The following is a 27,007-nucleotide window of genomic DNA, read 5'->3' on the forward strand; positions in this document are numbered from 1 at the left end:
GGCTGATAGATAGATACCTCCCCCCACTCCTCTCAGGCAATTGCTCTTGTCTGTGTCATTCTATATGCCTCCCCAGAAGGTACTGGTAGGATTAAGCTCTGCTTCCTTAAAGTAGTGATCAGCTTTGGCTTTTCCTTTCTGTTTCTTTCCCTTTAGATCCTCTCCCGTGCTTCCTAACAGCTCTTGTCTCAGGCTCTGCTTTTGAGGGGAAACCTAGTCTAAGACAACTAGTGTCAAGAGTGGCCTTAGGAAGCTGTCTTGCACTCTGGAACTGGGTTATGGTCAATCTTGTGTCAACTGATGAACCACAGAAATGTTTTGAGCAGAGAAGTAACCTGACTTGACTACTATTTAAAAATAATCATTCTAGCTGTTGTATTGACAATGGACCTTAGGGAAGATGTTTGCCCTGGTGGTGATGGTCACAGTGAAGGTGGTGAGGAATGGTTGCATTCAGAATATAACGAGTGAGTTAGGTTTGCTGATGATTGGATGTAAATTGGGCTTTCCAGGTGGCACTAGTGGTAAAGAACCCACCTGCCAATGCAGGAGATGTAAGAGACTCAGGTTCCGTCCCTTTGTCAGGAAGATCCCCTGGAGGAGGGCATGGCAACCCACTCCGCTTTTCTTGCCAAGGGAATCCCATGGACAGAGGGGTCTGGTGGGCTACAGTCCATTGGGTTGCAAAGAGTCGGACACGACTAAGGCGACTTAGCATGCACAGATGTAAATTATTAGAGAGAGGCATCAGAATAACTGTTTGGCCTGATCAACTTGAAAGATTAATTGTGATAGGAAATACTGTGGGAAAAACAGGCTTAGAGAATCAGTGTGATGCATCGTTATTGTTTTTTATTATTCATTCTTTCAATTTGTCAAATATTAAGTGGGCAGCTACTCTATACCAGGAACTGTGCTTGGCTCTGGGAATTAAATGGTGAGTAAGAAAAATACAGCTCAATCCTTGTAAGTACTCAAAATCTAGCAAATTTGGTTTTATAATTTAGTGTGATAAATGCTATGGTGATTAGATGAAGAGTCCTAAGATCAGAATGAAGAAAGAGGAGAAAGATCGAGGGAGGAAGAGAACAAGGAAGAGGACAAAGAAAAATTTCCTTGATATTGAGCTTTGACTCTGCACATGGCTCTGTGTGAGCTGCTTTATCCTATTGAGTCTCATTTAGTCCTCTCTACGCCTCTGTGACATAGACATCGGAAGGAGTAGTGGTAGGGCTCAATGGGATGACATTACTTAAGTTCTGTAAGAGACATATCCTGATTCTGTAAATGAAGGAAATATCTAGGCTTGTGTTAGAAACCTGGTGCAAATCTTTGTGATATAGGCAAGGTGAGGTCTTTTGAAGTCTTTTTTCCTAAATTTAAACCCAAATCTTAGCATGCCACCATCCTGTAGCCAGCTATATCACAGGAAACCACAGAAAGGAGTACACAATGGCTGTGCCTCCTTCCTTATGGGAGAAGGCTCTGCTCCTCTGATTACTTTTACCCCTAGGGAAGGAGGTACAGAAGCAGGTAAGCTACCAGTCTACATGACCTTCAAACCCACCCGGATACTGTATATAATTGAGATTAATGTTTGGTCTTCTTGGGAGAAGAGGGAGATAAGTGGGCAGAAAAGTGGAGAATTTCTTTTCCTCCTGAAGCTTGGATTCAGTTTAGTTCAGTTCAGTTGCTCAGTCATGTCCAACTCTTTGTGACCCCATGGACTGCAGCATGCCAGGCCTCCCTGTCCATCACCAACTCACAGAGCTTGCTCAAACTCATGTTCATCGAGTTGGTGATGCCATCCAACTATCTCATCCTCTGTCATCCCCTTCTCCTCCTGCCTTCAGTCTTTCTCAGCATCAGGATCTTTTCCAATGAGTCAGTTCTTCACATCAGGTGGCCAAAGTATTGGAGTTTCAGCTTCAGCATCAGTCCTTCCAATGAATATTCAGGACTGATTTCCTTTAGGATGGACTGGTTGAATCTCCTTGCAGTCCAAGGGACTCTCAAGAGTCTTCTCCAACACCAGAGTTCAAAAGCATTAATTCTTTGGTGCTCAGCTTTCTTTATGGTCCAAAAAGGTAGGATTACTTCCCTTTTATAGATGAGGAGTTTAGTAACTGGTTCAAGCTCAGCTGAGTAGCAGAGCCTGTGTCCAACCTAGGTCCGTCTGATTTTTTTGGCTCTGCAAAACCAGTGTCTGTGGCATTTGAAAAGAGAACGTGTAGTCAAGTGGAGAAAAAAATGTGGCATATTAGAAGCTTCTTTAAAAAGTCTAGAGGGCACAGGAATTCTTAAGGGACTAGAGAGTACCAGGACAAATGAAATTTATGGGACATGTGACTGAACATGCCATGAAAATACTGGGCTTGCCAGATTTCAGTTCTTTCTGAGAAGAGTTTAGATCAAGAAAACAAGCTGAGATTGACTAATTGTTACCCAGATTTCTGACCCTGCTGAAATGTCTCTCATGTAATTCTCCCTGGGTTTCAACCTACCATGCTCATGTTTCTTTCTTTTAATAATTTAAAAAATATGGAAATGACAGTTTGACTATAAAAACAATCCATGTTCATTGTAACAAACAATAAAATAATTTATAGAGAATATTAAAAAAAAGTTATCCATAATCCCCCAACTCAGGAGATACCACAGTGAATTTGTCAGTACACATCCTCCTGGATTTCAAAACTGCATCTTTGTTTCCAAGTGTAACATCATGTCCTTTCCCTCACTTGTTAATATATTCCAAATTTGGTGTAACGGAGGAAAGTCTTGAACAATGTAACTCCAGGAAGATAATGAATCAGATCTACCTTGGGGGAGCCTTTTTTCCCTTTTTCTCTGTCACCTGTCAGGTCCAGGGTAGCCTCCAGGGGTATCCTGAGAGTCAATAATGAAGGCTCCAGACTTGTTGAGAAGTTGGAAAACAATTGAATAGAGAAGAGATGCCAACTCTGAAATCTCCAGGCCTGTGGACTCTGTTTCATTTAAAATATAGGACTTGAAACCCACTTTAAAGTTTTGATTATTCTTTGGGCCTCCATGGGTATTCTCAATGCACTAAAGCGAGAGTCAGCAAGCTTTTTCTGTTACGGGCCAGATAGTAAAATATTTTAGGCCTTCTGGATAATACTTTCTTTCTACTCAACTCTGCCACATTAGCAGAAAAACAGCCATAGATATGTAAATCGTAGGCATGACAGTATTCTTATAAAACTTTATTTATAAAAATAAATGGGAAGCTGGATTTGGTTGGAGGACTATAGTTTACTAATCCTTGCCTAGCTAAGGAAGAACATTTAAAAAGAAATTATAGCATTTCTCTCCATCACCAAAGACAGGAGCACTGGGCACACACACACACACACACACACACACATTCAGTACATTTACTCACACATTTCACTTTTTAAAATTGTGGTAAGTATACATAAGATTTACCATTTAAATGAGTTTTAAGTGTACAGTTCAACTGTATTAAGTACATTCACATTATTGTGCAACCATCATTACCATTTATCTTCAGAACTTTTTTTGTTTTACAAAACTGAAAGTCTGGACCCAGAGTTAAATAATAACTCACCACCCTTTACCCTCCATCCCTGGCAACTAACATTTTACTTTCTGTCTTTGTGAATTTGACTACTATAGGTCTCTCATATGAGTAGAACTTTACATTATTTGTCCTTTTTTAACTAGCTTATTTCACTTGGAAAACCTACTTGGGAAAGTACAGTCGTAGAACAAACAAAATTAAAACAGGCCACACTGTGACCCACAGTGAAAGGGAAGCTCCTAGTTAACTCCATCACAGTAAATGATCTGAGTTGGTCTTTTTTTTTTTCACCCTGATTAACTTGGCAGGCTAAACTAGTATATGTATCAGTGGATGATTGATATTTACAAATAGTCCCCTTTGCTGGACATTTAGGTTATTCCCAATGTTTTGCTGTTACAAACAGTGCTTCAATAAGCATCTTTGTACATAATCCTTTTCTGCACATCAAATCACTTTTTAGTGATGGCTGAGTGATTGTATCTTCAGCAGTAGTTTTGTTGTGACCGTGGATTGTTTGACTCCAAAAAAGTTGTGGATCCAAGATGACTACTGCTAAAAACATTGCTTGACTGGTCTTTAAGAGAACTGGCAAGAGCTAGACAAGACATCCAGACTTCAGCCCTACAGGTTTCTTCTCAGGGCAGAGATCAAGGTTGGTGGTGGAGGACAGGAAATCAGGAAGGACATTAGAGCAAGACTGGCCAGGACGAAAGGCCCTGGACTTAAGCCCAAGCTGGTAAATTCAGCCTGTTTATTGTGGATTTCATTGAGGGTGAAGGAGAAGTGGGGATAGAGTTCTCTGAAGAGTAGTTATATAAGCCAGAGGGACTTCCCTTAGCTTAATGCATCTTGGTCTGTTGGATTTACAGGAACCTTGGAGGAAGAAAGTAATCACATTGTTCTATTCCATACTGTGAAACTGGCTGTGTTAGAACTATTTAGCCATATCCAATTGTCTCCACTTTCTAGGCATATGGAAGGATATGTTTTCTCATCTCTTGCAAGTCATCAGGGCCATGTGACTAGTTCTAGCCAGTGGACCACAAACAGAAGTACTGTGTCATTTCTAGGATGAGATGGTGAAAAACTCAAGCTTTAGCCTCCCACCCTCTTAGAATACCTGAAGATGTTGTGCTGTGATGGTGACATTACAATATAGAATCTCTTTTAACTTGGGTCCTTGGCTGATTTTGTGGAGTACTCATTCCCATGTATTGTGATGAGAAATAAATTTTAAGTTGCTGAATTTTTAGCACTGTTGCCTATTCTGTTCTAACTGTCCCTGTGCAAGGTCTAAGGGCAGAGTTGGAATCTAACTCTAAGTCTCTGTAACCTTAAAACCTGTATTAGTATTCTTAAATCATGCAAGTCTCTGGTTGGTGTGATTTTGGGAACACAGTGGTTTTCAGGCTAGGACACCAGATCTTGAATCTAGGAATATGACTAATCCTGAAACTCATAAGATTGAGAGGAGGAGAACACAGGCTACTGATCATACCTCCTGCTCCTATTAGAAGTAGGAACTGATTGGAGATACTGACCCCACGAGCAGAGACATCAGTAGATTCAGTGTTAGACAGATGAGTAAAGCAAAGAGAGGAAAAATGAGAGGAGGATGTGGGTTGGTGATGCTCCTTGTTACCAATGAAATCCAGTAATCTCATTTCCAGAATGACAATGCAGATTCATTTAAACTTACCTCGAACTTCCATCCTAGCTTACATTGCTATATGTGGGTAGTCAAGGCATCAGAAGTCACAGATATCTTAGTGCCAAAGAGTTATTAATCTGGCACAGTTTCAGCTCACTGAGAATTAGCTTTCTTTTGGATTTAGTCACCTTGTCTTTAGATGCTGCAGTCTCAGCATCAAATGATCCCTCCCAGCCTTAGGCTTCAGGTGGGTCCTCCTGGCTGATAGGTCCCTGAATGTGAAATCTATGGAGAGCTTCTCAGTTCTGCTTGGGTCCATCAGGCCAAATTCACTGACAGTTTTAGTCTCTCCTATTCTCCTAGGGACTAGAAAAAGGAAGAATGTTGTGGAGGATTTCCCTTTATTTTCTCTTTCATATGAGAGCTTGGGATACAACCCAGAACTCCAGGAGGAGACACAGTGGACTATCAGGGTCCCCGATGGGAAAGAAGAAACACAGAAATCATTTTGTTTTGAAAGTTCCATTTTATCACCTCAACCATAGGCATGATATCTACCTTATAAGATTGCAGCAAAGATTAGGTGACATACCCTTAGAATAGTGCCTGGCAGGCAATGGGAGCTAGATAAGTATTCATTCTCTTTCTTTCTACTATATCCTCAAACCATTTGTGTGTGTGTGTGTGTGTGTGTGTGTGTGTGTGTGTGTTCAGATATTGTAATCAAAGTGTACTAAACAGGACCATTTCATCCCTGAGCAATGCACCATCAAGAGATCAACACCTACAGGATTATACAAGCCATTGACATGAGTTTCTAAATGTATGACCCCATCAAACATAATCTGTCTGTGGGGCTTGATCTCTGAATTGAGTTCTTTTGGTTGCAACATATAAAGACTCAGTCAGGTTAGTCCAAGAAATGTCTGTGGGGCAAAGAGGAAACAATCTCATGGAAATCCAAGAACAACAGGCAAAATAAGCCAGCCTACATGGCACTGGAGGTGGACAGTGGACCAGTGCCTCTAAGGATCTCAGCAGCAGACTTTAAGGATCTTCTAGTACTCTTTCCTGGAAAATCCCATGGACAGAGGAGCCTGGTAGGCTGTAGTCCATGGGGGCGCCAAGAGTTGGGCTCGACTGGGCGACTTCACTTTCACTTTTCAGTTTCATCCATTGGAGAAGGAAATGGCAACCCACTCCAGTGTTCTTGCCTGGAGAATCCCAGGGATGGGGGAGCCTGGTGGGAGGCCGTCTGTGGGGTCGCACAGAGTCAGACACGACTTAAGTGACTTAGCAGCAGCAGCAGCAGCTAAAGTATTCCCCTGAGAAATGCCACACATATTGTCTCTTAGGTCTGCTTCTTGTATCTGCCCATTTCTCTCCTTGCTAAAAACTGACTTCTCTGCATACTCTGTGTTTTTTCTTTATTTTTGCTCTTTTTGCTTGGTTTTTGCTGTCTTCTGACTTGGTTCATTTATCACTAATTGTAGCATCTCCAGCTTCTCTCAAACGTGTGACCCTCAGTTTTCTGTATACTGCCCAATATATTGGCCATATTTCTCAACTTAAATTCCTAAGGATTTAAATATATTCTATATTTAATTCCATCAAGAGTAGAATTGAATTGGTCCAGTCTTCCCTATATGGCAGATCTTTCTCCTGGGCCACATAATAAGCTTCTGTCTGCCTTGGGGTTAGGTGTTCATGCTAGTATGGCAGGACAGAGGATTTGAAGATTTGAAGGAGGCCAGGTGGCTACATGGTGGAATTTAGGGTTTAGCTGCCTAGATTTGAGGACTGCAGAAAGACAGTTTCCTGTAGAAATGGCTATGATTATGGCAGACATACTTGATTGGCATGTATAATACAGATTCGTTGAATTTTGAATTTTTCATTATCCAGTTTAGAGATAGTCTTATCAAAATCCTGTAGTTTACATATGAGGACCAGACACTCAAAGAGGTACAGTGATTTGCCCAGTATTACATTCTAAGTAGTAGAGTAGAAATTAGAATTTGATTCAGTGTGTTTTCTAGTATATTAAGTATAAATATTTAAAAAAATTCTTAATGACCTAGTACGTGTGAGGCACTGGAACAAACCAAAGGAAGATCCTTGCCCTTGGGGGCTTATATTCTAGATGGGGAAGAAAGATAGTAAATCCAATCATGAAAAACAAGTAAATTATATAGTGTGTTAGAAAGTGACATGTGTTATAGCAAAAAGAGAGTTAGGAGGATTAGGAATGCTGGGGGTGGAGAGCGATAATTTAAAATGGGGAGTTCATGCTTTACTGTATACCCGAAACTAACACAACATTGTAAATCAACTCTGTGTGTGCTGGTCACTCAGTTGTGTCCTACTCTTTGCAACCCCATGGCCTGTAGCTTGCCAGGCTCCTCTGTCCATGGGATTCTCCAGGCAAGAATACTGGAGTGGGTTGCTAGTCCCTTCTCCAGGGGATCTTCCTGACCCAGGGATTGAACTCAGGTTTTCTACATTGTGGGCAGAGTCTTTACCATCTGTGCGACCAGGGAATAAAAATTTTTAAAAGTAAGGAGCTCAGTATAGGCCTCAATCGGATCATAAGAGAGAGCAAGTTCCTGAGAAATAAGGCTATGTGTATTCCTTCCTCTTCCCCTGGCCTAATGCCTTGACTGTACTGAATATGGAGTAACTGTTTATTGGATGGATCAATTGTAGAAATGCCCTGAAGGTTAAGGAGGACAATAAAAGTCTCTAAGTTTATATTCTCTTTTGGTATCTTCCTGAGTCACTTCATTTCAGCAGCACGCTTCATGAAGCCCCCTCACTACCGTATGAGTCATTGCAGCAATGTGCCCTTTCAGTACTCCTGGGACTCTTAGACTCATGAAATGCCTTGTAAGCACTCTAAGTACAAAGTTGTGGAGAAAGATTTAATTAACAGAGAAAACACAACCTAAGCATCAAATACAACACAACTCTAAGTCTCACAAACTCCCGTTCCCTTGGAGGCATTGGGATAGTGGGGAGGCTTTTTGTCAGTGGTGTGCTGGTAAATGTCTGACAACCAGCTCTCTAGGGCCGGGAGGAGATTATGATTTGTAGGCTTGCCCATTTCTGTGGTGTAAATACTCTATGGTTGGTTTAAAGTTTAGTTAGAAACTGAAATCACTGAACATGGGCTTGGGAAAAGAGGAACAGTAGTAGACTATGGTATCGTATTTCTTTCATACGGAAGCATGGATGTAAGGAACCTTAAGAGCACATCTAAATACCGTAAAATAATTAGAAAGTGATGAATTTTGAGTTTTATTATTATTGCATTTAAAATAATTTACTTAACTGAAAGTTCACATGATTTTAAATAATGTTTAACAACCAGTTAGCAAAAGTTCTGGAAACTTAACGATTGGCTCCTGTGAAAAGATACATGGCAGCCCCAGTGTACCATTGATCCTGGGTCCTTTTGCATGCCATTTTCTTGACAAGGATCAGCTCATTCCTTGAATTCTTGGGGATCAGATGTAAAGACAGCTCCATTGCTTCCTTGTCACTGCACTGCTCACATCTTCCCATGGCTGCCGTCTGTGCCTTCTGCCACATGACAGAAGTTAGAGTTTTGTAAAGTCTTAGGAAAGTGTCCTTTTTCTAGGTCAGAGCCACCTGGATTGGGCACATGCTTTTATTCTTCAGTGGACTTTGATGTCTTCCATCCCCATATTCTTCACCTTACCCTGCTCATGCCCCCTCTTCTGTGTTCCACTGCTGAGCTCTGGGCTGTCAGATTCCAGCTGTTCAGCAGGCATTTGTGGAGTGCACATTGTGTGCTCACTCCCCTCCTTCCTGTGTTACCGGGTGTCAGGCTCTGGGCTCTGATCCCATTCTCTCATGAGGTCCTTACAGTAACCCAACTAGACAGGTCTTGGATGTGTGTGTGCTCAGTTGTGTTAGACTCTTTGTGGCCCATGGACTGTAGCTTGCCCAGCTCCACTGTCCATGAAATTTCCCAGGCAAGAGGACTGGAGTGGGTTGTCATTTCCTACTCCAGGGGATCTTCCTGACCCAGGGATCAAACCCAAGTGTCTTGCGTCTTCTGCATTGGCAGATGGATTCTTTACCACCAGCACCACTTGGGAAGTGGTAAGATGGGTCTTAGTAGTTTGATATTGCAGATGAGGCCTAGAGGGAGGAAGTGACTTGCTCATAGTCCAGAAGTCACATCTTAAGTGAGACATTGTCTTTGACATGGAATATGCAGACAAACACCTGTCACCCCTGGCTGTGGCTGGTTGTGGACTCATTTTGCTCAATTTATGGGGACTCAGATGTCTTTTCTGGTGTGCTTTACTACAGAATCCCAGCAGGGGGACATTTGGGAAGAAGGATAGAGCTATATTTGGGGTCAGGTCTGCTTTCTGGGAATGTCCATTACCCCATCACATTCACTCACACTCGTGGCTGCCAGAGCTGGATTCTGGCTTCTGGCTTCTGGCTGCTGAAGAGGAAAAGCCACAGGGAGGCCAGCTCGGCTCGTCCCAGGGCCGGCATTGATAGTAGGCTGGGTGCCGTCCAACTGAGCAGCAGATGTGTCCTCTGGCAGCTTTCTTGAGGGGAAGCCAGTTTTAGCTACAGAGCAAATGTTGAAGACCAAGCAAGAAGAGGAGGTGAGGGTTGCAGGGCCATAAAGATTAATTTCCCAGAAAACCTGCATTCAAGTCAAAGTGCTCCTACTTATTAGCTTTGTAGCCTTGAGCTTAAAACTCTGCGAAGTTTCCTCTTCTGTAGAATGGAGGGGAAGGGTGAAGTATGATAGAGGCTGCCATCTGCTTGTAAGGTGTAGGGCTCTCTACATGTCAGGTGCTGCACTCAGCACACGCTCATTACTGTACAAGGCGGCCCAGGGCCAGACTCATGGTCAGTATGCAACAAATGCCAGCTATTATTCTATTAATCCTTATAACCATCCTGTGATTAATAACAACAGAAAGAATGATTGTTGCTAGCATTTCCCGTGTACTTTCTATGTAGCCAGCCATTGTTTTAACTTATTAACTTATTTAACTTTCCCGACTATCCCATGAGATTCATTCTATTTTTAACTCCATTTGGCAAATGAGAAAAATTGGAACACAGTTAAGTTGAATACATTGCCAAGGACACATAGCTAGAAAGTGACATGCGTGCCTTTATTGCCCTCACTTTACAAAGTTGGTCACTGTGGCACAGAGGGGTTGCGTGGCATGCTGAAGGTCAGAGTCAGCAGAACTCTTTTCTGTGTTGCTGGGCAGGTGAAATGACATGACGGAATGAAGACTGCCTCTTTGAACTGTTTGTTCTGTCTGCTTCAGGCAGGGGTGAATAAACTCCACCTGTTCTGTTTTTTCTGGTAGAGGTATAGCAGCTGGCCTGAGACACTGGGGCCTTTAGGAAGTTCTGTTTGGACTTGGGGGATTATATAGGTGGGTGCTGAAAGCCAGTTGGGTATGTAGGCCCTGAACTTTCCATCCCCTTGGGACAGCCCAGGAGTCACAGCTTATCTGACTTCAGAGCTGCTGCCAGCTGGAAGCCTCCAGAAGGGAGCTGACTGACAGCTGGCCACGATCACATGCAGCTAGGTTACCAGCAGTCACCCTGTGGGTCTCTTCTAACCATAGTGACCATCTCCAGAGCCAGGACAGCAGGCAGCTGGGCAGAGGGAGGAAGACCTGAGGCCCAGTGGGGTGGAGATAATCGGGGTGTCAGGGAGACTCTCTTAGCTCTCTCTTCTTGCTGGTGCTCCCCACATACCCCCTCTGTCACCTGGGAACCTTCCTCTTCCCAGGTGCCCACTTCCCAGGATGGAGTGGGGACAACAGTTAGGTTTTTGTGGAGGGGTCCCAGAACCCCAGAACTGAGATGCTCTTTGAGAGCAGGTTGGTGCCACATGCCTCTAGGACTGTCTCCTTACTACATTGAGAGCCTTCTGGGCAGGAGCAGCTCAGGGTTCCCTTTTGCTGAGTCAGCACAGGGCCAGGGATGGTGTTGGGGACAGTCATGTTTCCTGAGGGAAGGCCTCTTGCGATTATTGGGTTGGAACTTGATGTTGTGGGTGGAGGTGGTGGTGGCAGTGGCAGCATGGTGTGTGTGTGTGTGTGTATGTGTGTGTGAGTGTGTGTGTGTGAGGAGTTTTAGGGGAAGGGGAACAGAGCCAGCCTATTCTGGAAAGGGGCAACGGTGCCAATCTGGTTGTCCTATTTAGCAAACGTGTATACTGCTGGTGTGGCAGGAAGGCTTTGGATACAGCTGAACGTGGCCTTGACTTCTTGCTCCCTCTCGTATGGTGTGGATGAGATGGTGGTCATGCACACCCTTTCTCTGAGCCTCTTCATCCCTAAAGGAAAGGCATCTGTCCTTGGTGTGTGGACTGTCCTGGGTAGGAAAGGTGAGAGCCTTCCTGTCTGTCCCACTGTGAGTATCTTTAACCAAATGAGGGAGCAAGGAGGCAGGGGAACAAGGATACTGGTTCAGTGTCTCTCTGTTGGGATTGGCATTTGCTGCTCCTTAATCCTCTCTGCCTGGAAATCCCCAAGGGCAGCAGGAGAGTTTCTGCCAGGAGATGAGGTACAGAAGAGGCCCAGCTTCCTAAAGTGGAGTCCTCACCAAGCTCTGCTGGAGGTTTGAGCTGTTCTCTTACTAAAGGGCATATAAAGTTCTGCAATGAGCACCAGATTGGAGGATGAGATTTGGGATTCTGGCTATGTCATCTGTTGAATTGCACCAGGGGATGGGGACAAGTTTCTCTATTCAGGCGTCTGAAGGAAGTTCTGCCTGGATGCTTCCTTGTTACCCCACCTTTGTGTCTCTAACTGTTACTTGTCCTCCTCCCATAATGCCCTCTTTGAGACTCCCTTTTGTCTCCTCCTCCAGACACTCTTCCTTCTCCCTGCATGACAGTCCCCAGACCTTGTCTCTCATATCTTGAAGACTCTGTGCTGCAGGCTGCAGCTGGATGTGAATAGATGCTTCCTCAGCCCAGGCTCCTGAAAAAGCCAAGGGAGAAGCTTGGGTGGGTGACAGGCTAGGCTTCCTGAGGATGGGCTCAGTGGGAGGATGAGAACTAGACTTCAACTATCAGTAATGACCAAGCCCTCTTTCTTCCTGAATAATCTTAAGGCAAATGTCTGTATAAGAATTATTATCTTATGAAGATCATACAGTCCAGTTATAACATGAAATTCCTCTAATTAAAGTGATTTGATCCTAGGTATGAAATATTAATCTTGACATTATTGTGCTAGTTATATATTCTTCTCCTCCCCGGGCCTATTTTCACTGCAAAGGGACTGTGAGTCAATGAGGATGAATTGAAACTTCCAGAAAACCTGTTTTGTTGTGACCCCTAGATCCTCCTTGAGAGGAACTGGTAGTGGGTAGAGATACTGTTCATATAGCTGCCACAAATAGTTCCCTTCAACCCCATGCCACACACCCCCCTTACAGGATTTTATGCTTTACAGAATCACTATCATATGCATTATGTGAAATCCTTAAAACACAAGTCTAGGGTAAGGAGTCCCCTCCATTACCAAGTTATAGAAAATCTGACTCAGAGGGGTGACTGAGCTCCCTGTGGTTACACAGATATTAAGCAACTCAGAGTTTCTTAAGGTGCCTTCTATGCCCCCTTCCCTCTGCTCAGCTGCTTCAGCCTACACTCTTTGTTGGGGAGGCCACACCTCACCCACCACCAGCAAGGAAAGAAAGTGCTCAAAAGATACCCAGATGCAGCTGGTGAAGAGCTGGCAGGAATGGGAGAGGGGAGCAAATGTCCTCTAGGCTGGGAGTCCAAGTCATCATGGGCATGGGAAAACTGGAGGGAATCAATCTAACAGCTGCCTTCAAACCTGTGTGGCTGTTTCTGTGCCCCACTTCCCAGTGGTTGGCCGTACCATCCACCAGCTGCCCCGCTGGAAACCTGCTGTGATTCTGATCCTCGAATCCTCACATCCTTTTGACTTTCTGCCCAATCAGCACCAGTCTGTCCTGTCTACATCTTCCCTGGCTCTCCTGCAGTCCCCTCATCTCCATCTCCATGGCTAGTACTCTGGCACTGTGTCTTCCTTCCCCAGTCCATGGGCACTCTGCCTGTAGGCTCTCTCCCCTCCTCCCAACTATGTATCCTCAATGAGATCCTTGCAGTGAATTTTAGAAAGAAAGAAAAAAAAAAAAGGCAAATCTATTTGTGTTATCCTTCGCTGGCTCGACATTGCTCTCTGAATGCAATGAAAGCCCATTAGCTGGAGCAATATATTTCTTACGTTGGCCCCTGCTTACTTCTCTAGCTTCACCTCCCCGTGTGCATGTCTTGCTCTATCACATGCTGAATTTGCCAAGCTCCAAGGATTCTGTCATCTCCCTTCTTGCCCTGCTCACTCCTATTCCCCCTTCAGTTGTCATTTTCTCCGAAATGCCTTCCTCTCAACACCTCTACCAAGACTGGCCCCTCCTCAATACCCCTTCGTGTTTATCCCCACAGGAAGGAGGGACTGAGAGAAGATGGGAAGGTGGTTGAGAGTCTCCTATAGTGGAGTGCCCACTATAGAGAGGTCACACATTTATCATCCAGTTTGTTTGTGCATTTTGAAGTGAGGCAAGCCACTTCAATGTCCTCCCCCTTCTCTCTCAACTGTCAGTAAAGTGTATCAATATTCAGAAATACTTGTGTGAGTGGGTTTGTGTGTGTGCCTGTGGGGAGGGCAGCACTGAGGAAAAGTCTCTGAAGTTGAATACATGGGTCAACCAGGAGGCCACAGATGTGGAATAAGATTCAGGGGAGACCTTGGAATGTTGGGAGGCCCTAGGAATCCACAGAATCTCAAGGAGTCCTTTGAGCTGCCTGAGGGGATTACTGGGAATCTTAAGGCTAACAATTGGAGATTTGAGACTAACAACTGCCCCTGATATCTGAATTATACTGGAAAGGAGAGCAAGTCTCCAAGGGAGCTGTGGAAGTAAGAATAAGATGCACTTTGTGTCTTAATAATTTAGCTGCTAGGGAAGAAGTTGGGGTGGGGGGGGGGCACAGTAAGGAGAGCTGGACCCTCATCTTCTAGACACTTGTGGCTCCCTCCCCGACATCATTCAGGTCTCTGCTCATCTATGCCCCTCACAGAGGCCTACTCTGACCAGCAGAACTACATTTTGTGTAAAGAGTAGTTTGAGAAGTAAAATTTTGAAAACCTCTATCTTAAAACTAGAATATTCTGAAAAGTATCATATTATTATCTATTGTTTCTGAAAAGTATCATACTATTATCTATTATCTACTGTTGATCTATTAATCGTCTATCTCTAATGGGTCATTTGATTCAAGTAAAACCAAACCTGAGGCCTCCCAGTTTTCTCCAGTGGTAAAGGACCTGCCTGCATATCCTGTGAAAAATAGGAACTGCTAAATCCTTTTAGTAGGAGGAGTGACATGATCAGTTCAGTTCAGTTCAGCTGCTCAGTCATGTCCGACTCTTTGCGACCCCATGAACTGCAGCACGCCAGGCCTCCCTGTCCATCACCAACTACCAGAGTTCACTCAAACTCACGTCCATTGAGGCATTGATGCCATTTAGCCATCTCATCCTCTGTCGTCCCCTTTTCCTTCTGCCCCCAATCCTTCCCAGCATCAGAGTCTTTTCCAATGAGTCAACTCTATGCATGAGGTGGCCAAAGTACTGGAGTTTCAGCCTTAGCGTCATTCCTTTCAAAGAACAGCCAGGGCTGATCTCCTTTAGAATGGACTGGTTGGATCTCCTTGCAGTCCAAGGGACTCTCAAGAGTCTTCTCCAACACCACAGTTCAAAAGCATCAGTTCTTCGGTGCTCAGCTTTCTTCATAGTCCAATTCTCACATCCATACATGATCACAGGAAAAACGATAGCCTTGACTAGAAGGACCTTTGTTGGCAAAGTAATGTCTCTGCTTTTCAATATGCTATCTAGGTTGGTCATAACTTTTTTTCCAAGGAGTAAGCGTCTTTTAATTTCATGGCTGCAGTCACCATCTTCAGTGATTTTGGAACCCAAAAAAATAAAGTCTGACACTGTTTCCACTGTTTCCCCATCTATTTCCCATAAAGTGATGGGACCAGATGCCATGACCTTCGTTTTCTAAATGTTGAGCTTTAAGCCAACTTTTTCACTCTCCTCTTTCACTTTCATCAAGAGGCTTTTTAGCTCCTCTTCACTTTCTGCCATAAGGGTGATGTCATCTGCATATCTGAGGTTATTGATATTTCTCCTGGCAATCTTGATTCCAGCTTGTGCTTCTTCCAGTCCAGCGTCTCTCATGATGTACTCTGCATAGAAGTTAAATAAGCAGGGTGACAATATACAGCCTTGACGTACTCCTTTTCCTATTTGGAACCAGTCTGGTGTTCCATGTCCACTTCTAACTGTTGCTTCCTGACCTGCATATAGGTTTCTCAAGAGGCCGGTCAGGTGGTCTGATATTCCCATCTCTTTCAGAATTTTCCACAGTTTATTGTGATCCACACAGTCAAAGGCTTTGGCATCGTCAATAAAGCAGAAATAGATGTTTTTCTGGAACTCTCTTGCTTTTTCCATGATCCAGCGGATGTTGGTAATTTGATCTCTGTTTCCTCTGCCTTTTCTAAAACCAGCTTGAACACCTGGAAGTTCATGGTTCACATATTGCTGAAGCCTGGCTTGGAGAATTTTGAGCATTACTTTACTAGCGTGTGAGATGAATGCAATTGTGCGGTAGTTTGAGCATTCTTTGGCATTGCCTTTCTTTGGGATTGGAATGAAAACTGACCTTTTCCAGTCCTGTGGCCACTGCTGAGTTTTCCAAATGTGCTGGCATATTGAGTGCAGCACTTTCACAGCATCATCTATCAGGATTTGAAATAGCTCCACTGGAATTCCATCACCTCCACTAGCTTTGTTCATAGTGATGCTTTCTAAGGCCCACTTGACTTCACATTCCAGGATGTCTGGCTCTAGGTGAGTGATCATACCATCATGATTATCTTGGTCGTGAAGATCTTTTTTGTACAGTTCTTCTGTGTATTCTTGCCACCTCTTCTTAATATCTTCTGCTTCTCTTAGGTCCATGCCATTTCTGTCCTTTATCGAGCCCATCTTTGCATGAAATGTTCCCTTGGTATATCCAATTTTCTTGAAGAGATCTCTAGTCTTCCCCATTGTGTTGTTTTATTCTATCTCCTTTTCCCTTACATTTCCCCAATAACATCAGGATGATGATTAAACTAATTTGATTCTTTAAAAGGGTAGCCATCCTTAAGTTAAATCCTTACCTGGTTTGGCAAATTCTCTGCCTTTTAGGTCCATACCAATCCAAGGGGAAGACTAGAAACTTGCCTTCTCAGCCTCCTTTGCAACCAGGATCTACACATAGGAATCCAACTCAACTAGCTTGAGAAGCTAGAATTGTTTTGGAGCTTGGTGACATGAAGAGGGGGGTGCCACAAAATCCACTTTGGTGATGGTGGTCTCTGGTGGATGCAGTTTCTGGAGGGGTCAGAGGTAGATGTGTTAGAGATGACCCCCCAGCCCTGCCTTTTGCTTGAGGTGAGCTTGTGTCTTCCCAGTGGTTCAACAGTTATGTCTCCTCCAGGTAACTCTGTGGTTTGATTGGGTATTATTCCTGGAGAGAGAACCTTCAGTCCTCTCAGGCATTTTGTGAATTTCCTAATAGCCTTTCATAATCTCTTTTCTGCTTAAATTAGGTCAAATGGTTTTGTTTGCAGTTAGAATCCCTGAGTGATCTATTTCTCCCTGGTAATTTGGCTGCAAGCAACAGAAACCTTCTCCTCCTCCTGATTAAAATAAGTAACTAGTTACCTCAAAGTAAAAGTTACATAGTGGCAGCACAATCATTATAGATATGTAGTAAACCTTTACTGTGTGCTGGCTACTCTTGTAAAGTGCTTTACACAAGTACTTCATTTACTTCTTGTACAAATTTTCCTGGGCTTTCCTGGTGGCTTAGCAGTAAAGAATCCGCCTACAATGCAAGACACAGGGGATCTGAGTTTGATCCCTGGGTCAGGAAGATCCCCTGGAGAGGGCATGGCAACCCACTCAAATATTCTTGTCTGGAGAATCTCATGGCAGGCTACAGTCCATAGGGTCCCTAAGAGTCAAACATGGCTGAAGTGACTGGGTACGACACACACACAAATTTCTTAATTTTACTAAAGAGGAACAGAAGCTGAAATATCCCAGTATCACACAGCTAGTAAGGGTTAGAGCAGCCACTTCAACCCTGGCAGTCTCATTCCAAATCTGACATTCATAACTACCCTAAACTATCTTGTTGTTACAGAAGCTCATTATTTATGCAGCCTTATAGTTCATCTAGTCCAAATTGTATATCATACCTGATTTCCTTTGTTGTACCCCCAAACAAGTGGAGAGTGATTAACTCTCACTAAAGGAAATGGGGGCATCCCTGGTGGCTCAGTGGTAAAGAATCCGCCTGCCGATGCAGGAGATGCAAGTTTGATCCCTGGTCTGGGAAGATCCCCTGGAGAAGGAAATGGTAACCCACTCCAGTATTTTTGCCTAGGAAATCCATGGAGAGAGGAGGCTGACAGGTTATAGTCCTTCAGGTCTTAGAGAGTTGGACATAGCAACCCAACAACAACAAGGAAGGTGGGCGTATGTGACAGTATTAAGAGGGTGGGGTCTATGAGAGCTGATTAAATCACAAGAGGAGAGCCCTCATGAATGGAATTAATGCCCTTAGAGACCCTGGAGACATCCCCTGCCCCTTCTTCCATGCAAGGGAACAATGAGAAGACAGCCATCCATGAACCAGGAAGCAGACCTTCATCACACCTGCATCTGCTGGTGCCTTGATCTTAGACTTCCCATCCTCCAGAACTGTGAGAAAGATAAATGTTGTTTAAGCAAAAAAAAAAAAAAAAAAAAAGATTAAATGGAGCAAGAAGACATCCTTGAAATCCCTCCATTTCCAAGAAGCAGATACCAGGCCGTACTGGTTAGAATGTGTTTGGCTGCAAACAACAGAAGCCCCAATAAGTGTCTTAAATCTTACAGAGATTTGTCATGTCATTTATCAGGAAGACAGGATGTAAACATTGTCAAGCCTGGTTAAGTAGCTCCATGTTATCTTAGATCCAGGCTAAGATCTATCCTTCTGTCTTGGAATATCCCCTGGACAGAGCCTGTCAGGCTATAGTTCATGGGGTCACAAATAGTTGGACCTGACTAAGCAACTGAGCACACACATTCCGCATCCACAGAGGACTGGATTTTTAGCTTCAGACTAACAAAACAGCTGTCCTAGATAGCTGCAGACATTGTGTTTTTTAAAGATTGCTTTCAACATGGGAAGTTGGGTGTTAACAGCAAAAAGGGGTCTCCTTTACAAAATGGTATTCACTTGTAAAAGTCTTACTGGCAGCCATACCTATGTTTTGGGTCTTCCTGTAAACCAGTCACTGACAGATAGGAACAAGAATACCATGAATGGCTTAGATGATTCATCACCTGGAGAAGGGTTAGTCCTACCTTCCCTGAGTACTTTGCTGTCTGCCTAACACCTAAACAAAATCTGGGTTCTGATGTAAGGAAGAGGATATGTGGAAGCTTGCCCGTTGGGTAGGCAGTAGACAGGGTCTACCATAGTCGACCGTGGCATCAGGACACACTGGGCTTCTGGTCTTGGCTGATTTATTTATTTGCTTAAGAAATATATATTTTTAATTAGTGTTGAGTACTGTGTGATCTTTGGACCTGCCCATTACTTGCTGTGTGTTTTGACAAGTCATTTGACCTCTCTGGGCTTCAGCTTCCTTCTCGTTAAAATGAAATGGCCAAAGTAGATGATTCTGAGGTCTTGCCTCATATTCCATTCATATCTCTTTTGTCTTTTATAACAGGTTTACATTAAGAACTATAATTTTTGATTTAGGCTAGTTTTGCCAATGGACAATTTATACCTTCTTACCACTTGAAAGCTATGTTTTCAAGGTGGGACTCCCATACTCTTGGGGTATGAGTGGTGGGTGAGTCAGTGGGTATGATAAGCCATAGGATAAGCATGGTGCATCTTCCAGAGTTTTGCCCAAAGATTTGGAAAGAAAACCTTTGAAATTTTTGTTTTCTATTATATAATTGTGAGCCTATTATGGAATATGGTGCAAAATTCTCAGACTTGGACAATGGCCACATCTCTTTTGGGAATATGTGTTTGATTTTCGCTGTAGCTATGGGTCTTTAGATAGAAAACCTTGTGTGTAGAAATGACTAACCTTTTCTGAATTCAGAAAGTGACCTAGGTTATTTTCATATCACTTGGGTTTGCTTTCTTTAGAGTTCCTCAACCTCAACACATTGACATTTCAAGCCAAAAAATTCCTTGTGGGGGTATTTGTGGGGTGCTGTTTGTGCACTGTAGGATGTTTAGCAGCATCTATGGTCTCTACCCACAAGATGCTAGTAATGGTCCCCTTTGTGTGACTACCAAGAATGTCTCCAGGCATTGCAAAATGTTTCTGGGGGGTTGAGAGAATGGCTCCCGTTGAGAATCAATGATGTAAATGGATTAATATTTGAATTCTTAACTCTGCTTGTTATTTTGGATTAGTAGTTCTGCAACCCTGGACAAGATGCCTGCTTTCTATAAACTTCAGCTCCTTTATCTGCCAAATAGGGCAAGTTCATAAGATTGTTTGTCTACATTAAATGAGTTCACAGGTATTGAGTTTAGTACAGCACGTAGTCTTAATGGCCTTCCACTAATTTTAGTTTTCTTCTTCCCTTTGGTTTTCTGGAGATATAGAACTTTCCAACTGAAAGGGATCTTAGAAGTCATCCCACCAAAATTCTTCATTTTATAAATTAAGAGACTGAAGTCCATAGAGATAATCTGTCTCCTCAACCCTGAATCTATCTTATACTCAACTAATGTAAAAGAGACATACCGAAGTGAAACTGTACTGAGTAGATAAGTTCAAAGGCTCTTTCCTGTCAAGGATGATTTGCAAGATTCTTGTCCCTGTAGATTTCCTCATGATGTATTACCTCTGAGAGAATTCCAAAGCACTAAATTCTACTTGTGACTCAGACTAAGTTCAAATGTTTGGTTTCAGGGACTATCAATTGTCTCTTTGGAAGCACTTGTCCTGTGCTTTTTGAATGTTGGGGGATGTTAAGCATTGAAACAAAACATATGAAATATGAGAGTTAATATTTGAACCAGCCAAAGTTTAAAAAATAATTTGTAATCATCAAGAAAACTTAACAGCTGTTCAAGAAACAGAGCAAAAGAAAGAATCAGGAAGATCAATGGATGACTCCAATTTTGCTTTCTTCTCCGTCAAAGACAAGGCTATTCTGACAAAAAAGATTGGGACAAACTGATAAAAGGTACGGAATTCCCTGCAAGAGGAGACATGGGGATAAAGGCTGTCCTAAAAGAGCTTGTCTTCTGGACTAAGCAAATCACTTCACAAGCTATTGGGAGATTTGCTGGTGAGATCAAATAGCCACTGTCAGTAATCTGAGGGACTCATAGAAAATGAGAGTCATCAGAAGGACTAAAGATGGGCAAGTGTCTTGATTTTCAGGAAATACAATTAATTCTCCCACTTCACCCCCACTGACTATGAATTCATGAGTTTGGTACCCGTCTTAGGCAAAGTTCCATAAAAGATTATTCTATTAATGGCTGATGAGTGCCTACAAATTAAGCAGCAATGCCTCTAAGCCAGTAGCATTTCAGTAGAACAGGTCATGCCAAAGTAATCTAATTTCTTTTTCTGATTAGGGTGGTTAGAATGGCTGAGCAGGGTTGTGAGGTGAGCACAGAATATCCAGATGACAGCAAGGCATGTCATTAAAGGCAAAATGAGGGAAGATGGGCAGGATACAGATATCATGTGCTGGCTGCATAATTGTCTCCAGTGAATAACAATTAATGGATGAATAGTGATGAGAAAGCAGATCCTCAGTGGTTACAGTGGGGCATTGGCCCTGGCCCTGGGCTTGCACACACTTTATTAGCATATTAACCAGATCAAACCATGATCTTCTCTCTGTTCATGATCATCCTGTTCTCTGGGAGATCTACTTGGCCCTTAAGTCTTAATGAAATGATAGATATGGGTAGCTGTGGTTTGTGCCAAGTGACCCTGAGTTCCAGGGTATAGCTTACTGAACTCGTTGCTCTTGGGATATGTGCTCCATGGTGTTTGTTGATCCTTGTAGATCTGGCCCATCACTACCTCCCTAGTTTCATTTTTGCTGCTCCCTTTCCCGTGCTCGCAAGGTTTAGCCATACCAACCTGTAGTTACCTATGTACGCCATGTTGTTTTATGTCCCCTTTATTTTGTACATTTTCCTGTATCTGACTTGAGTGCCTTTCTTTTTTTTCCTACTTCTTCATCTGCCTGACAAGATTCAGTTCAAGACTCTTACTCAAGACTCAGTTAAACCTGATTTTCCTTGTACAGCCTTTCCTTTCATTCCCACCATTTTCTGGCACTGTTCCTAATAAATTCTTCCTCATCTGAATTTTGGTACTTGTACCTACCACTGTTTAATAATTATCACTCTATATCAAAAACCTACCTACTTATCTATCTCCTCTGCCCTCTGTTCTTTACCAATTAACCTACCCCACTTCTCTACCCCTACCAAAACACTTTCAGGTCATCACGGACAGGGACTAGATCCTATCCCAAGCCTGGTATTTAACAGAGGCACTCAGTAAAGGAATTAGTGAATAAAAAATCAATGAGTGAATAAGTAGCTTGTATGAAATCTGTTATTTTGACTCTCTGTTACTGAGTTTCAGCCTGCTGAGAATCACAATCACATTTTTATATATCCTGGGTACTTAGATGCAGCTTTCTAAAGGATTTTAAAAAAATAAATGGGATTCCTTTCCTATTGCCGCCTGCTACCTCAATAAGGGCTTGTAAATGCACTGAAACAGCAACAGAACTGTTTATCAGGGTACACACAAACCACACTGCCACAACCTTACAGAGTCTCCCAGGGCTGTTAGTGCCTCAGTTCACTGGGAAGCACACAGCAAAAGCCCAGTTTTTCAAGGCTCCCCTCTGTACCCAAGAAAGCACATCTATGCCACTTAGATATCATGAGGCATTTTTAGAAGTGTTATCTGTACTTTTGAAAAGGGAGTTGAGCCTTACTCATCTTTTTTCCTAGACTCAGAAAGTAAGTACCATTTTATTTAAATGCAACCAAATCAGGGAGGCATAAACAATAATTCAGCCTTCCTGGTACTTTAGGAAGAGTCTAATTATTATGGGAAGATCTGGGTCTTTTAAAAGAATGCTCCGCAGAGCATAATGAAAGAATTTAAATTCAAATGGGGGCACCAGTGCAAGTCAGCAGGCATTTATATCTGTGCCAATTATTCAGTTCTAAATAGCTAGACCAGGCAGCATTTGTTGCAGGTTGGCCCAGTTGCCTGACTGGAAGACTGGCAGCCTGGCTTGCTACCAATATCCCTGAGTCCATTCTGGTCCCTGTGTAATGAGAGTTGGCATTTAGTGCCCTCCAAAATGCAAGGGATGATACTCCACTCATGATACTTCACACTCAGAGTCAGGACTGGCCTCACATGTAAATTCCTGCCAAGCCAAGGGGCAGAAAGCCTGAGGTTTAGGAACAGGCAGACCAGGGTGTGAAATCTGCAATGAGATCACAGTGTCTGAAGGAAACTCAGACCCAATTCAGATGCCCCTTTAAAGGGTTGAGTTGGCTAGTGCTTATTAATAATGTCATATATTTAAGTAGAAGTTTCCACCATGGCCTCCATGATCGCATATACCATGGCTAGGAAGCTCTACAGCAGTTGGGTCTTGCTTTGCAATTGAGAAATGAGGGCTAGAGGGCTCAGTAGAGTGTGAAGATAAATAGAAACTTAACATGTTTGTGGCTATTTCTACAGGGGAAGTGTCATGGGCGAAGATCCCCATAGATATCAGGATGGGGCATGCCTTTAATCTGCTGTGGATCAAGCTCCCCACTTTTGGAGGCAAGAAGACACTGGATCACACTCATTGCTCTCTCTGCTTGTCATTTGTGGTCTAGTGGCTTGAAAAGACATCTGCAGGACCTAGAGAAGGTAAGAGTGGGCTCAGAGAGGGAAAAAAATGTATTGAACACCTGCTTTTAGCCTCCTTAAAATAACTGGAGGACATTAAGTAATTAGAGCTTTGTGGGACCCACTTTCATAAAAGAGTAGGGCAGAGATAAAATCAGATTCCTGACTCACACAGTAGTTAATTTTATGTATCAACTTGGCTGGGTCATGGTACTCAGATATTTGGTAAACCAGCAGTCTAGATGTCTCTTTAAAGGTATTTTTTAGATAAGATTAACATTTATGTCAATAGATTTGGAGTAAAGCAGATTACAGATGCTCTCTGATTTAGGATGATCCAACTTAATGATTTTTTGACTTTATAATGGTGCAAAAGCAATATTAATTTGGTAGAAACCATACGTAGAACTTTTTGAATTTTGATCTTTTCTTTGGCTAGTAATATGCAGTAGGGTATTCTCTCGTGATGCTGGACAGGGCAGGGAGCCTCACAGCTCCCAGTTAGCCATGCAATCACAAGGATAAATAACCGATACATTTATATCCATTCTGTACCCAGACAACTATTCTGTTTTTCACTTTCATATAGTATTCAATAAACTACATGAGATATTCAACACTTTACTGTAAAATAAGCTTTATATTAGATGATTCTGCCCAACTGTTGGCTAATGTAAGTGTTCTGAGCATGTTTGAGGTAGGCTAGGCTAAGCTATGATGTTTGGTAGGCTGGGTGTATTAAATGCATTTTTCACATCATGTTTTCAATTCATGATGTGTTTATTGAAAAGTCATCCCATTGTAAGTCAAGGAAGATCTGTACCCTCCATAATGTGGGAGGACCTTATCTTATCAGTTGATAGCCTCAGGAGAAAAAAGACTGAGGTTGTCTGACAAAGAGGGAATTTGGCCAGCAGGGAGTTTTGGGACTCAAACTGCAATATCAACTCTTCTGTGAACCTCCAAGTGCTGGTCTTCTCTGCAGATTTTGAACTTGCAAACCTCCACAATCACATAAGCCTATTTCTTACAACTCTCTTTCTCTTTCTCTGCACACATATACACACACACACCCTAATTGTTCTGGAGAACACTAACACATATACAGTACACTAGAGTAAATTCAGTTGAATTAAATAATTAAATGTAAACAAACAAAAAGATAAAAGTACTAGAAGGAAATATTGATACATATTTTGGCAGAGGTGGGAGGGAGTGAAGAGCTTTGTGAAGAATGCACACCACTGGCAGAAACCATAAAGAGAAAGATGGCTAGATTTGACTAGGAAAAGTCTATATCTTCTAATTGTCCAAAAGTACCATAAGCATAAGAAGAGGTGGCAAGAATACACGGAAGAACTGTACAAAGAAGATCTTCATGACCCAGATAATCATGATGATGTGATCACTCATCTAGAGCCAGACATCTTGGAATGTGAAGTCAAGTGGGCCTTAGAAAGCATCACTACGAACAAAGCTAGTGGAGGTGATGGAATTCCAGTTGAGCTATTTCAACTCCTAGAAGATGATGCTGTGAAAGTGCTGCACTCAATATGCCAGCACATTTGGAAAACTCAGCAGTGGCCACAGGACTGGAAAAGGTCAGTTTTCATTCCAATCCCAAAGAAAGGCAATGCCAAAGAATGCTCAAACTACTGCACAATTGCACTCATCTCACACGCTAGTAAAGTAATGCTCAAAATTCTCCAAGCCAGACTTCAGCAATACGTGAACCGTGAACTCCCTGATGTTCAAGCTGGTTTTAGAAAAGGCAGAGGAACCAGAGATCAAATTGCCAACATCCGCTGGATCATCGAAAAAAGCAAGAGAGTTCCAGAAAAACATCTATTTCTGCTTTATGGACTATGCCAAAGCCTTTGACTGTGTGGATCACAATAAACTGTGGAAAATTCTGAAAGAGATGGGAATACCAGACCACCTAACCTGCCTTTTGAGAAACCTATATGCAGGTCAGGAAGCAACAGTTAGAACTGGACATGGAACAACAGACTGGTTCCAAATAGGAAAAGGAGTACGTCAAGGCTATATATTGTCACCCTGCTTATTTAACTTATATGCGGAGTACATCATGAGAAATGCTGGGCTGAAAGAAGCACAAGCTGGAATCAAGATTGCCAGGAGAAATATCAATAACCTCAGATATGCAGATGACACCACCCTGATGGCAGAAAGTGAAGAGGAGCTGAAAAGCCTCTTGATGAAAGGGAAAGAGGAGAGTGAAAAAGTTGGCCTAAAACTCAACATTCAGAAAACGAAGATCATGGCATCTGGACCCATCACTTCATAGGAAATAGATGGGGAAACAGTGGAAACAGTGTCAGACTTTATTTTTTTGGGCTCCAAAATCACTGCAGATGGTGACTGCAGCCATGAAATTAAAAGACGCTTACTCCTTGGAAGAAAAGTTATGACCAACCTAGATAGCATATTCAAAAGCAGAGACATTACTTTGTCGACTAAGGTCTGTCTAGTCAAGGCTATGGTTTTTCCTGTGGTCATGTATGGATGTGAGAGTTGGACTGTGAAGAAGGCTGAGCACCAAAGAATTGATGCGTTTGAACTGTGGTGTTGGAAAAGACTCTTGAAGGTCCCTTGGACTGCAAGGAGATCCAACTGGTCCATTCTGAAGGAGATCAACCCTGGGATTTCTTTGGAAGGAATGATACTAAAGCTGAAGCTCCAGTACTTTGCCCACCTCATGCAAAGAGTTGACTCATTAGAAAAGGCTCTGATGCTGGGAGGGATTGGGGACAGGAGAAGAAGGGGATGACCGAGGATGAGATGGCTGGATGGCATCACCGACTCAATGGACATGAGTCTGAGTGAACTCCGGGAGTTGGTGATAGACAGGGAGGCCTGGCATGCTGCGATTCATGGGGTAGCAAAGAGTCGGACACGACTGAGTAACTGAACTGAACTAAACTGAACCATGAGCATATAAAAAGGTAAATGATAAACTGGGAAAAATTCACAATGTATGTTTCAGACTAAATTTGCATATAATTAAATTTATATTTAATTCACAAAAACTTGTCATGAAGGAATAAAATAAACTGACTATCCTAATAGAAAAGTAGGCAACAAAATGCAAGTCACAAAGAAAAACAAGAGGTCAATAAACATAGAAACATATTCAATATCAAAGAAATGCAAATACAAATAAAATGTAATTTTTCTGTATCAGGCCATCAAAAGCTTGAAAGTATGCTTATATGCAGTGTTAGCAATAATGTCGCAAAAGGGACAACTATTGATGGAATATAAATTAGTATACCTTATCTTAGACTTCCCTAGATTTCCATGTCTAAGATTAATAACAGACAAATGTACAGACATATATGGAAGTATGATAATCTCTGCACTACTTATAATAGCACACTGTTGAAAACAACCTAAATGTCCATCAATATGATCTTTTAGTTAAATAAATTATAATAAATTCACATACTAAAAATTGACTTATTTATTTTTTAATTTATAACTGTAAAGTTATATTCATTTCATGAGGCAGATACCCATTATTATTAAATTAAAAGGAGAGTTACAAAAAATATGTACAGTATAATTCCAGTTTTGTAAAATATTTATTACATATGTATATAAATCAACAGTCTTGAACAGAAGAAAGACTGGAAAGAAATGTATCAAAGTGTTGACA

At 42.4% G+C, this 27,007-nt stretch overlaps 1 pseudogene; it reads right to left on the reverse strand.

Moving 5' to 3' along the window:
• Window positions 1-21,528, reverse strand: part of LOC138434486 (large ribosomal subunit protein uL18-like) — a 76,325-nt pseudogene extending 54,797 nt beyond the window's left edge.
• Window positions 21,529-27,007: the final 5,479 nt, after the last annotated feature.

This window comes from Ovis canadensis, chromosome 2, assembly GCF_042477335.2.
Source record: "Ovis canadensis isolate MfBH-ARS-UI-01 breed Bighorn chromosome 2, ARS-UI_OviCan_v2, whole genome shotgun sequence".
NCBI classification, from domain to species: Eukaryota; Metazoa; Chordata; class Mammalia; order Artiodactyla; family Bovidae; genus Ovis; species Ovis canadensis.